This window comes from Macaca thibetana, chromosome 1 (assembly GCF_024542745.1).
Source record: "Macaca thibetana thibetana isolate TM-01 chromosome 1, ASM2454274v1, whole genome shotgun sequence".
Classification (NCBI taxonomy): Eukaryota; Metazoa; Chordata; class Mammalia; order Primates; family Cercopithecidae; genus Macaca; species Macaca thibetana.
In genome coordinates, this window is record NC_065578.1 from 44,751,810 (window position 1) to 44,761,939 (window position 10,130).

The window sequence follows — 10,130 nt, forward strand, 5'->3', positions numbered from 1 at the left end:
AGAGTCTTGCTCTTGTCACCCAGTTTGGAGTGTAATGGTGCGATTTGGGCTCACTGCAACCTCTGCCTCCTGGGTTCAAGCGATTCTCCGGCCTCAGCCTCCCGAGTAGCTGGGATTACAGGCACCCACCATGACATCCAGTTAATTTTTGTATTTTTAGTAGAGACAGGGTTTCACCATGTCAGCCAGGCTGGTCTCAAACTCCTGACCTCAGGTGATCCACCTGCCTTGGCCTCCCAAAGTACTGGGATTATAGGCATGAGCCACCGCACCCAGCCCTTTTTGTTTTTTTCAGTCTGAGTCTTTTTCATTCATCCTGCTACCCAGGCTGGAGTGCAGTGGCATGGTCTCGGCTTACTGCAACCTCCACCTCCTGGGTTCAAGCGACTCTCCTGCCTTAGCCCCCTGAGTAGCTGGGACTATGGGCGTCCACCACCAAGCCCGGCTAGTTTTTGTATTTTCTATAGAGACGGAGTTTTGCCATGTTGGCCAGGCTGGTCTCGAACTCCTGGCCAGGAGTTCCTTTTGTTACAAAACAAAAGGAAGCAAAAGGCCAGGCGTGGTGGCTCATACCTGTAATACCAGCACTTTGGGAAGCCGAGGCAGGTGGATCACCGGAGGTCAGGAGTTCAAGACCAGCCTGACCAACATGGAGAAACCCTGTCTCTACTAAAAAAAAAAAAATACAAAAATTAGCCAGGCGTGGTGGTGCATGCCTGTAATCCCAGCTACTCTGGAAGCTGAGGCAGGAGAATTGCTTGAACCCCGGAGGCAGAGTTTGTGGTGAGCCAAGATTGCACTATTGCACTCCAGACTGGGCAACACGAGCAAAACTCCGTCTCAAAAAAAAAAAAAAGGAAGCAAAAGAAACTCAAGAGCTAAAAAACGGAAGTCTCAGGGATGGGCCTGGCTGAGGTGGGAAGATCACTTGAGGCCAGAAGTTAAAGACCAGACTGGGCAACATAGAGAGACACTGTCTCTACAAAAAAGTGAAAAAATTAGCAATGCATGATGGTGCGTGCCTATAGTCCTAGTTACTCAGAAGACTGAGGTAGGAGGATCCCCTGAGGCCTAGAGTTTGAAGTTACATTGAGCTATGATTATACCACTGCACTCCAGCTTGGGCAATAGAGCAAGAATAAACTTTTGGCTGAGCATGGTAGCTCATGCCTGTAATCCCAGCATTTTGGGAGGCTGAGGTGGGTAGATCATGAGGTCAGGAGTTCGAGACCAGCCTGATCAATATGGTGAAACCACGTCTCTACTAAAAATACAAAAAAAAAATTAGTTGAGCCTGGTGTCAGGCACCTGTAATCCCAGCTACTCAGGAGGTTGCAGGAGAATTGCTTGAACCCAGGAGGCAGAGTTTGCAGTGAGCCAAGATCACGCCATTGCACTCTGGGTGTACAATGGAGAGTCTCTGGAGCAAGACTCCAGAGCATGACTATGTCTAAAAAAAATAAAAATAAAAAAATAAACCTTTATAGAAAAAAAAGAAAAATCATACAGTGGCTTATCATCTCCCAGCCCAGAATCTTACCAGAGTTGGCCCATTGGAATTTGTTCTACTCTAAATTCTGTATCACCTGGAATTAAACCAACTGATTTAAAAAAAGAAGAAAAAAAGAAAGGAAATCAGGGTCTCAAAGCCCAGCACTGGTAGAGCTCAGACAAGTTACCTTTTTATCCTAATGAAGTAGGAAGGCACCACTATGTACCCAGCACCCAGGGGTGTTTAACCTTTAGTCACGTTCTGCCTGGAGAAGGAAGCCAGGCTGCAATGCAGGAATCTGGCTCCTGAACTCTGTCAAGGATGAGGCAGGGCTGGATAAAAAATCTCTACCCCCATGAAAGGCTTGTGACCAGCCTCCTCCCTCATCTTGAGCAACCTTGATCCAGGGGAGGAACTGGTACACTGGCCTTTGGAAGCCGTAGGACTTTGAACTTCAGAGCTGAAGGAGCTGAACAGAGCTGGTGCCAAACCCACTTTTAGTAACCCCATAGTTTCCCTCCCCCCTTCCACTTAACAACATATCGAAGACCTTTTTTCCACAACAACACTTACATATTTACTTTATCCTTGTTGTGTTTATCACATGATGTTTATCACATGTGTTTATGTGTTTATCACATGTGTTTATCACATGTGTTTATCACATGTGTTTATCACATGATGCACAACAATTTATTTTGGCTATTCCCTTCCTACAAACATTTAGGTAATATGTTTTAATTTTTTTATATTAAAAATATATTTAAAAAATAGAGACAGGGTCTCGCTGTGTTGCCCAGGCTGGTCTCAAACACCTGGCCCCAAGCAATCCTCCAATCTTGGCCTCCCAAAGTGCTGGGATTACAGGCGTGAGCCACCAAGCTCGGCTGATTTGGGTAATTTAAACAACACAGTAAACAGCCTTGTCACTTTTCTATTATTTCCTAAAACTACATTCCTTACAATTGCTGAATCAGAAGGGATGCACATTTAACATTTTCATATATATTATCAAATTACTTTATATATATGTTTTCTTTTTCTTTCTCCTACTTGTATTCTGAAGTATATATATTTAAATTTTTTTTTTTTTTTTGAGGCGGAGTCTCGCTCTGTCGCCCAGGCTGGAGTGCAGTGGCGCGATCTCGGCTCACTGCAAGCTCCGCCTCCCGGGTTCCCGCCATTCTCCTGCCTCAGCCTCCCGAGTAGCTGGGACTACAGGCGCCGCCACCACGCCCGGCTAATTTTTTTGTATTTTTAGTGGAGACGGGGTTTCATTGTGTTAGCCAGGATGGTCTCGATCTCCTGACCTCGTGATCCGCCCGTCTCGGCCTCCCAAAGTGCTGGGATTACAGGCTTGAGCCACTGCGCCCGGCCATATTTAAATTTTTAAAACTTTTTTTTTTTTTTTTTTTGAGAGACAGGGTCTTGCTTTGTCACCCAGGCTGGAGTGCAGTAGCACAATCATAGCTAACTGTAACCTCAAACTCCTGGGCTTCAGTGATCCTCCCACCTCAGCCTCCATTGTAGCTAGGACTACAGGTGCACAACACCTCTATTTTGTAGAGACAGGGTCTCACTATGTTGCCCTGGCCTCATGTGATCCTCCCACCCAGCCTAAGCTCCCTTCTTTTTTTTTTTTTTTTTTTTTTTTTTGAGACGGAGTCTCGCTCTGTCGCCCAAACTGGAGTGCAGTGGCCGGATCTCAGCTCACTGCAAGCTCCGCCGTTCGGGTTCACGCCATTCTCCTGCCTCAGTCTCCCAAGTAGCTGGGACTATAGGCACCTGCCACCTCACCCGGCTAGTTTTTTGTATTTTTTTTTTTTTTTTTTTTTTTGGGAGGGGGGACGGAGTCTCGCTCTGTCACCCAGACTGGAGTGCAGAGGCGCAATCTCGGCTCACTGCAAGCTCCGCCTCCTGGGTTCACGCCATTCTCCTGCCACAGCCTCCCAAGTAGCTGGGACTACTGGCGCCCGCCAGCACACCCGGCTAATTTTTTGTATTTTTAGTAGAGACTGGGTTTCACCGTGTTAGCCAGGATGGTCTCGATCTTCTGACCTCGTGATCCTCCCGCCTCGGCCTCCCAAAGTGCTGGGATTACAGGCGTGAGCCACTGCGCCCGGCCGTTTTTTGTATTTTTTAGTAGAGACGGGGTTTCACCATGTTAGCCAGGATGGTCTCGATCTCCTGACCTTGTGATCCGCCCGTCTCAGCCTCCCAAAGTTCTGGGATTACAGGCTTGAGCCACCGCGCCTGGCCCTAAGCTCCCTTCTTATCAGACCGCATGTAGTTCCTGGAATGTAACATCCTGCTTCATTCCTCCACAACTTGGCACATATCAATTCCTTTGCTCAGACTACAATTCTCCAGTTTCCTTTAACTCCCTTACCAACAACAGTCTATTTTTCCAAAAAACTCCTGGCACATGGTAAATATCATTAAATGTTGGTCAGTCGAATGAATAAATCAATCACTTCTACCCACTTTTAGCACAGAGCAGTCTCTGTGGGCGACATGTGCAATAGAAGACCATAAAATTAGGAAATGCAGTTGACAGGGGAAATCCACACCACCATATGACAGGCTGTCTGCTTCCGTCAGCGGTTATTCCCTTGCCTGTCAGCCCTAGCCCACACCACTTCCTCCTCTTCCTCCCACCCCCGACTTTCTAGCCCCAGTCCATTGGTTTCAGTTGGCTGCAGCCTCCTTTCCACCACTTCACTGCAGCATTGATCTTTGTAACTGCCCTGATAGAACTGATTCCTGCCCTGATATAACTATAGTTTCTATGCCAACAGCTGTAGCTCTACATAATCCTGTGTGTGCATGTACATGTGTAAGTGTGCTTGCATGGGTGCATGAGTGTATATGTGCACACGCGTGAGAGAGAAAGAGACTGCAACCCTATACAGAGTCCTCCTCCTGTATTCTGGAGTCCTGTCTCAGTCACGGATGGGTATCAGTTTTCAGTAGTTTCACTGGAAGGGGTAGGAGAAGAGAGGGAACAGTTTTCCTATTTCAGCCTAGCTTGCAGCAGCCTATTTTGAATATAAATAATAATCACTACCACTCATTAAATCTCTAGGTACCACCAGGCACTTTACATCCATTGTTTCATTTAATCCCCAAACAACTCAAAAAAGTAAGTATTGGCCTGCTTGGTGGCTCATGCCTGTAATTCCGGCACTTTTGGGAGGCCAAGGTGGGAGGATCGCTTGAGCCCAGGAGTTCGAGATCACCTGGGCAAATATAGTAAGACCTCGTCTCTACAAAAAATAAACAAAATTAGCTGGGCATGGTGGTGGACACCTGTAGTCTCAGCTACTTGGGAGGCTGAGGTGGGAGGATTGCTTGAGCCTGGGAGGTCAACACTGCAGTGAGCCGTGATCATGCCACTGCACTCTAGCCTAGATGATAGCGCAAGACTCTCTCTCAAAAAATAAATAAATAAAATATATTTAAGAAACTAAGAATTTTGCTTTGGTGCATAATCAGGAAAAAAGCAATAAAATGGTTTGGAGGACAATTCACTCTGGTGGGCTTGGGGATTAGAGCTCAAATCCCAAAGGATGAGGTAGCTGACTGTATAATGCAGTCCCCAGAGCCTGGTGCCAGCCTTGCTGGCTCTCATCAGCCACTTGAATGAGACCACAGGATTTGAGGGGCCTGAGAGGAAGAATAATGCCTCACTGCACAGGCCCAGGGCCATTTTCAGTAGCTACCTGGGCAGAGACTTTCACTACTTGGGGGAAATGAATCAGGTCTTGTCAAGTTGGTTTCTGAGCTGGCCAGAGTTTAGGAATGATTCTGCCCTAATAGGATATTAGAAGGAACTTAAATGTGTTCCATAAATGTGTGCTCATTACAATGTCACTAGAAGGTTCGCGCATAAAGTCAAGATCTTGTTCAGGCCCCCTTATCGTCCTGCTTCGTATATGGGTCCTGTGGGAACCTGAACTCTGTTCTTCATTCTCATTCAGACAGCCTAGCCTACGGTAAGCAGGAAGTGCCAGCAGATAAATCACTGGGGTAGCTCCGGGACAAACTCAGAGACTTGGACAGCAGGAATTTATTTCCTCATCTCTTCCAACTGGCCACATTCCTCTTAGAGTCTAGAAACCCCTGCCAAACGCTAAAACGCCCAGTGAGGGGTGCTGAGAACTTAACCTTTGCCTCCCTCCTGCCTAGTTGTCCAGAAACGGATGCTCCCTTCTTCCTAGACAGCCCCTCTCACTTTCTAGCTCTTCATCTGTTTCAGCCTCCTTCTCTTGCGCCACACAACGCCACCTCTGCACACACACGTAGGTATGCATTCTGCCTGTTCTACATTAGCCCCTCTGGACTGTGAACCTTGAAGGTGGAGGAGAAGGCTGGTCCTTTTTTTTTTTTTTTTTTTCTTTTTGATACGACGTCTCGCTCTGTCACTCAGGCTAGAGTGCAGTGAATGATCTTGGCTCACTGCAACCTGCACCTCCTGGGTTCAAGCAATTATCCTGAGTAGCTGGGATTGCAGGTGCCTGCCACCACACCTGGCTAATTTTTGTATTTTTAGTATTGACGGGATTTCACCTTGTTGGCCAGGCTGGCCTTGAACTCCTGACTTCACGTGATTGGCCCACCTCGGTCTCCCAAAGTGCTGGGATTACAGGTGTGAGCCACCACACCCAGCTTGTTTGTTTGTTTTTAGACAGGGTCCTTGGTAAAAAGAATTTGAGGGGGAAAAAAAAGAGATGAGGTTTTGTTCTGTTGTCCAGGCTGGAGTATAGTGGCACGATCATGACACACTACAGCTTCGAACTCCTAGGCTCAAGCAATCCTCCCACTTCAGCCTCCTAAACAGCTGGGACTATAGCTAATTTTTATTATCATGCCCAGCTAATTTTTATATTTTTTGTAGGGATGAGGTTTCACTATATTGCCCAGGCTGGTCTTGAACTACTAGGCTCAAGTGATCCTCCCTTCTTAGTCTTCCACAGTGCTGAGATTACAGCCATGAGCTACTGTGCCCCGCCTGGTTCTTCTTTTTTTTTTTTTTTTTTTGAGACGGAGTCTTGCTCTGTCGCCGGGCTGGAGTGCAGTGGCCGGACCTCAGCTCACTGCAAGCTCCGCCTCCCGGGTTCACGCCATTCTCCTGCCTCAGCCTCCCGAGTAGCTGGGACCACAGGCGCCCGCCACCTCGCCCGGCTAGTTTTTTGTATTTTTAGTAGAGACGGGGTTTCACCGTATTAGCCAGGATGGTCTCGATCTCCCGACCTCGTGATCCGCCCGTCTCGGCCTCCCAAAGTGCTGGGATTACAGGCTTGAGCCACCGCGCCCGGCTGGTTCTTCTTTTACGTATTTTTTTTTTTTTTTTTTGAGATGGAATCTCGCTCTGTCGCCCAGACTGGAGTGTAGTGGTGTGGCTCACTGCAACCTCTGCCTCCTGGGTTCGAGCCATTCTCCTCCCTCAACCTCCTGGGTAGCTGCGACTGCAGGTGCGTGACACCATGCCCAGCTAATTTTTGTATTTTTAGTAGAGACAGGGTTTCACCATATTGGCCAGGCTGGTCTCGAACTCTTGACCTCATGATCTGCCCGCCTTGTGCTGGGATTACAGGCGTGAGCTGCTGCGCCCGGCCCTTTTTATTATTATTATTATTATTATTAGTTTTTGGGACGGAGTTTCACTCTTCCTGCCCAGGCTGGAGTGCAATGGCACAATCTTGCTCAACGCAACCTCCACCTCCTGGGTTCAAGCGATTCTTCTGCCTCAGCCTCCCAAGTAGCTGAGATTACAGGGATGTGCCACCTCACCTGGATAATTTTGTATTTTTAGTAGAGACAGGGTTTCTCCATGTTGGTCAGACTGGTCTTGAACTCCTCACCTCAGGTGAACTGCCTACCTCAGCCCCCCAAAGTGCTGGGATTACAGGAGTGAGCCACCATGCCTGGCCTATTTTTTTTTTTTTGAGACTGAGTCTTGGTCTGTTGCCCAGGCTGGAGTGCAGTGGCGCGATCTTGGCTCACTGCAACCTCTGACTCCCAGGTTCAAGCAATTCCGTTGCCTCAGTCTCCCAAGTAGTAGCTGGGATTACAGGCTCGCACCAACACGTCCAGCTAATTTTTTTTTTTTTTTTTTGAGACAGAGTTTCGCTCTTTTTGCCCAGGCTGGAGTGCAATGGCGCTATCTCGGCTCACCGCAACCTCCGCCTCCGGGGTTCAAGTGATTCTCCTGCCTCAGTCTCCCGAGTAGCTGGAATTACAGGCATGTGCCACCACCCCGGCTAATTTTGTATTTTTAGTAGAGACGGGGTTTCTCCATGTTGGTCAGGCTGGTCTTGAACTCCCGACCTCAGGTGATCCACCTGCCTCGGCCTCCCAAAGTGCTGGGATTACAAGCGTGAGCCACCGCGCCCGGCTCCAGCTAATTTTTTTTTTTTTTTTTTTTTTTTTTTGAGGGGGAGTCTCGCTTTGTCAACAGGCTAAAGTGCAGTGGCTGGAGATCTCGGCTCACCGAAACCTCGGCCTCCCGGGTTCAAGCAATTCTCCTGCCTCAGCCTCCTGAGTACCTGGGACTACAGGCACGCGCACCACAATGCCCAGCTGCTTTTTTTTTGAGATGGAGTTTTGCTCTTGTTGCCCAGGCTGGAGTGCAACGGCGTGATCTCAGCTCACCGCAACCTCCGCCTCCTAGGTTCAAGCGATTCTTCTGCCTCAGCCTCCCGAGTAGCTGGGATTACAGGCATGTGCCACCATGCCCGGCTAATTTTGTATTTTTAGTAGAGACAGGGATTCTCCATGTTAGTCAGGCTGATCTCGAACTCCCGACCTCAGGTGATCCGCCTGCCTCAGCCTCCCAAAGTGCTGGGATCACAGGCGTGAGCCACCATGCCCGGCGCGATTTTTGTATTTTTAATAGAGACGGGTTTCACCTGTTGGCCAAGATGGTCTCGAAATCTTGACCTTGTGATCCGCCTGCCTCGGCCTCCCACAGTGCTGGGATTACAGGCATAAGCCACCATGCCTGGCCATTTCCGTGTTTTTAGTAGAGAACTGCCTCAGCCTCCTAAAGTGCTGGGATTACAGGCGTAAGCCACCGTGCCTGGCCCTGACCTGGTTCTTTTAAATCATTCTTTTCTTCTCTCTCTTTCCACTCCGTATAAAATTAATTTAGTTTTATCTTAGTCTAGAAAACTATATTAGAAAACCGGAGCTCAAGGCAAAGCTTACATGCTAAGGATTTAATAGGAGGTATAATCTGACAACAAGAATGAGAGAAAAACAGAAATTAGCCGGGGAAGAAAGGAAAGAAAACAGGTGGTGTGCCATAGACCTAGTTATGGTTTCATAAGAAGACACAGCTGGCCGGGCGCGGTGGCTCAAGCCTGTAATCCCAGCACTTTGGGAGGCCGAGACGGGCGGATCACGAGGTCAGGAGATCGAGACCATCCTGGGTAACACAGTGAAACCCCGTCTCTACTAAAAATACAAAAACTTAGCCGGGCGAGGTGGCAGGCGCCTGTAGTCTCAGCTACTCGGGAGGCTGAGGCAGGAGAATGGCGTGAACCCGGGAGGCGGAGCTTGCAGTGAGCTGAGATCCGGCCACTGCACTCCAGCCTAGGTGACAGAGCGAGACTCCGTCTCAAAAAAAAAAAAAAAAAAGAAGACACAGCTAAGCGCTCAGTTACATAGGACTGAGAGGCTATATGAAACCACTATATGTATGGTGTCTAGGAATCATCATATTTTAGGGGCAGCAAGGGCAAACTATCTGTTGGCCCTTTCCTTCTCTTTCTCACTGGTAGGGGAGCAGTATGGTTTTTGTTTGTTTTTTGTTTTTATTTTTGTTTTTGAGACAAAATTTTGTTTTTGAGACAGAGTCTTGCTCTGTCGCCCAGGCTGGAGTGCAGTGGCACGATCTTGGCTCACGGCAATCTCCGCCTCCCAGGTTCAAGCAATTCTCCTGCCTCAGCCTCCCGAGTAGCTGGGATTACAGACATGCACCACCACGCCCAGCTAATTTTGTAATTTTAATAGAGACGGGGTTTCTCCATGTTGGTCAGGCTGGTCTCAAACTCCCGACCTCAGGTTATCTGCCTGCCTTGGCCTCCCAAAGTGCTGGAATTACAGGCGTGAGCCACCGCACCCCACCGAGTCTGATTGTTTTTATGAGGATGGCCTGATATATTAGACAATTGGTCCACCAGGACATCACTTATGTTGGGGAGACAGTGGGGGATCATGGGGGTGGGGAAATGGGAAGAGTGGCTCTAGGGGAGCGAAGGTGTGGGGAAAAGCAGAACCAAACCGAGATAACCCTGTGTCTTGCCCATCCCTGCCAAGGAAAACACATAAATGCAAGACACCTCTCCACTCAAACAGCACAGACTATTTCAAATCTCAGATCTGTCATGTAATTAATACCTGTGTGACTTTGGGAAAATTATAAATAGCTTTCACCTTGCTGAGTCTGTCCAATCCATAAAATGGATCTTCACAGGCTTATGGTGTGCTGGTAATATCTGTATCTTCATTTGGATGGCAGTTACATTGAAAAAAAAAAAAAAAGGACTGTATACATTTAAGATTTGTACATTTTCTTTCTCCCTGGATGTAGAATAGGAAAAAAAGAAGAAGAAGAAAAAAAAAAAGATTGGTG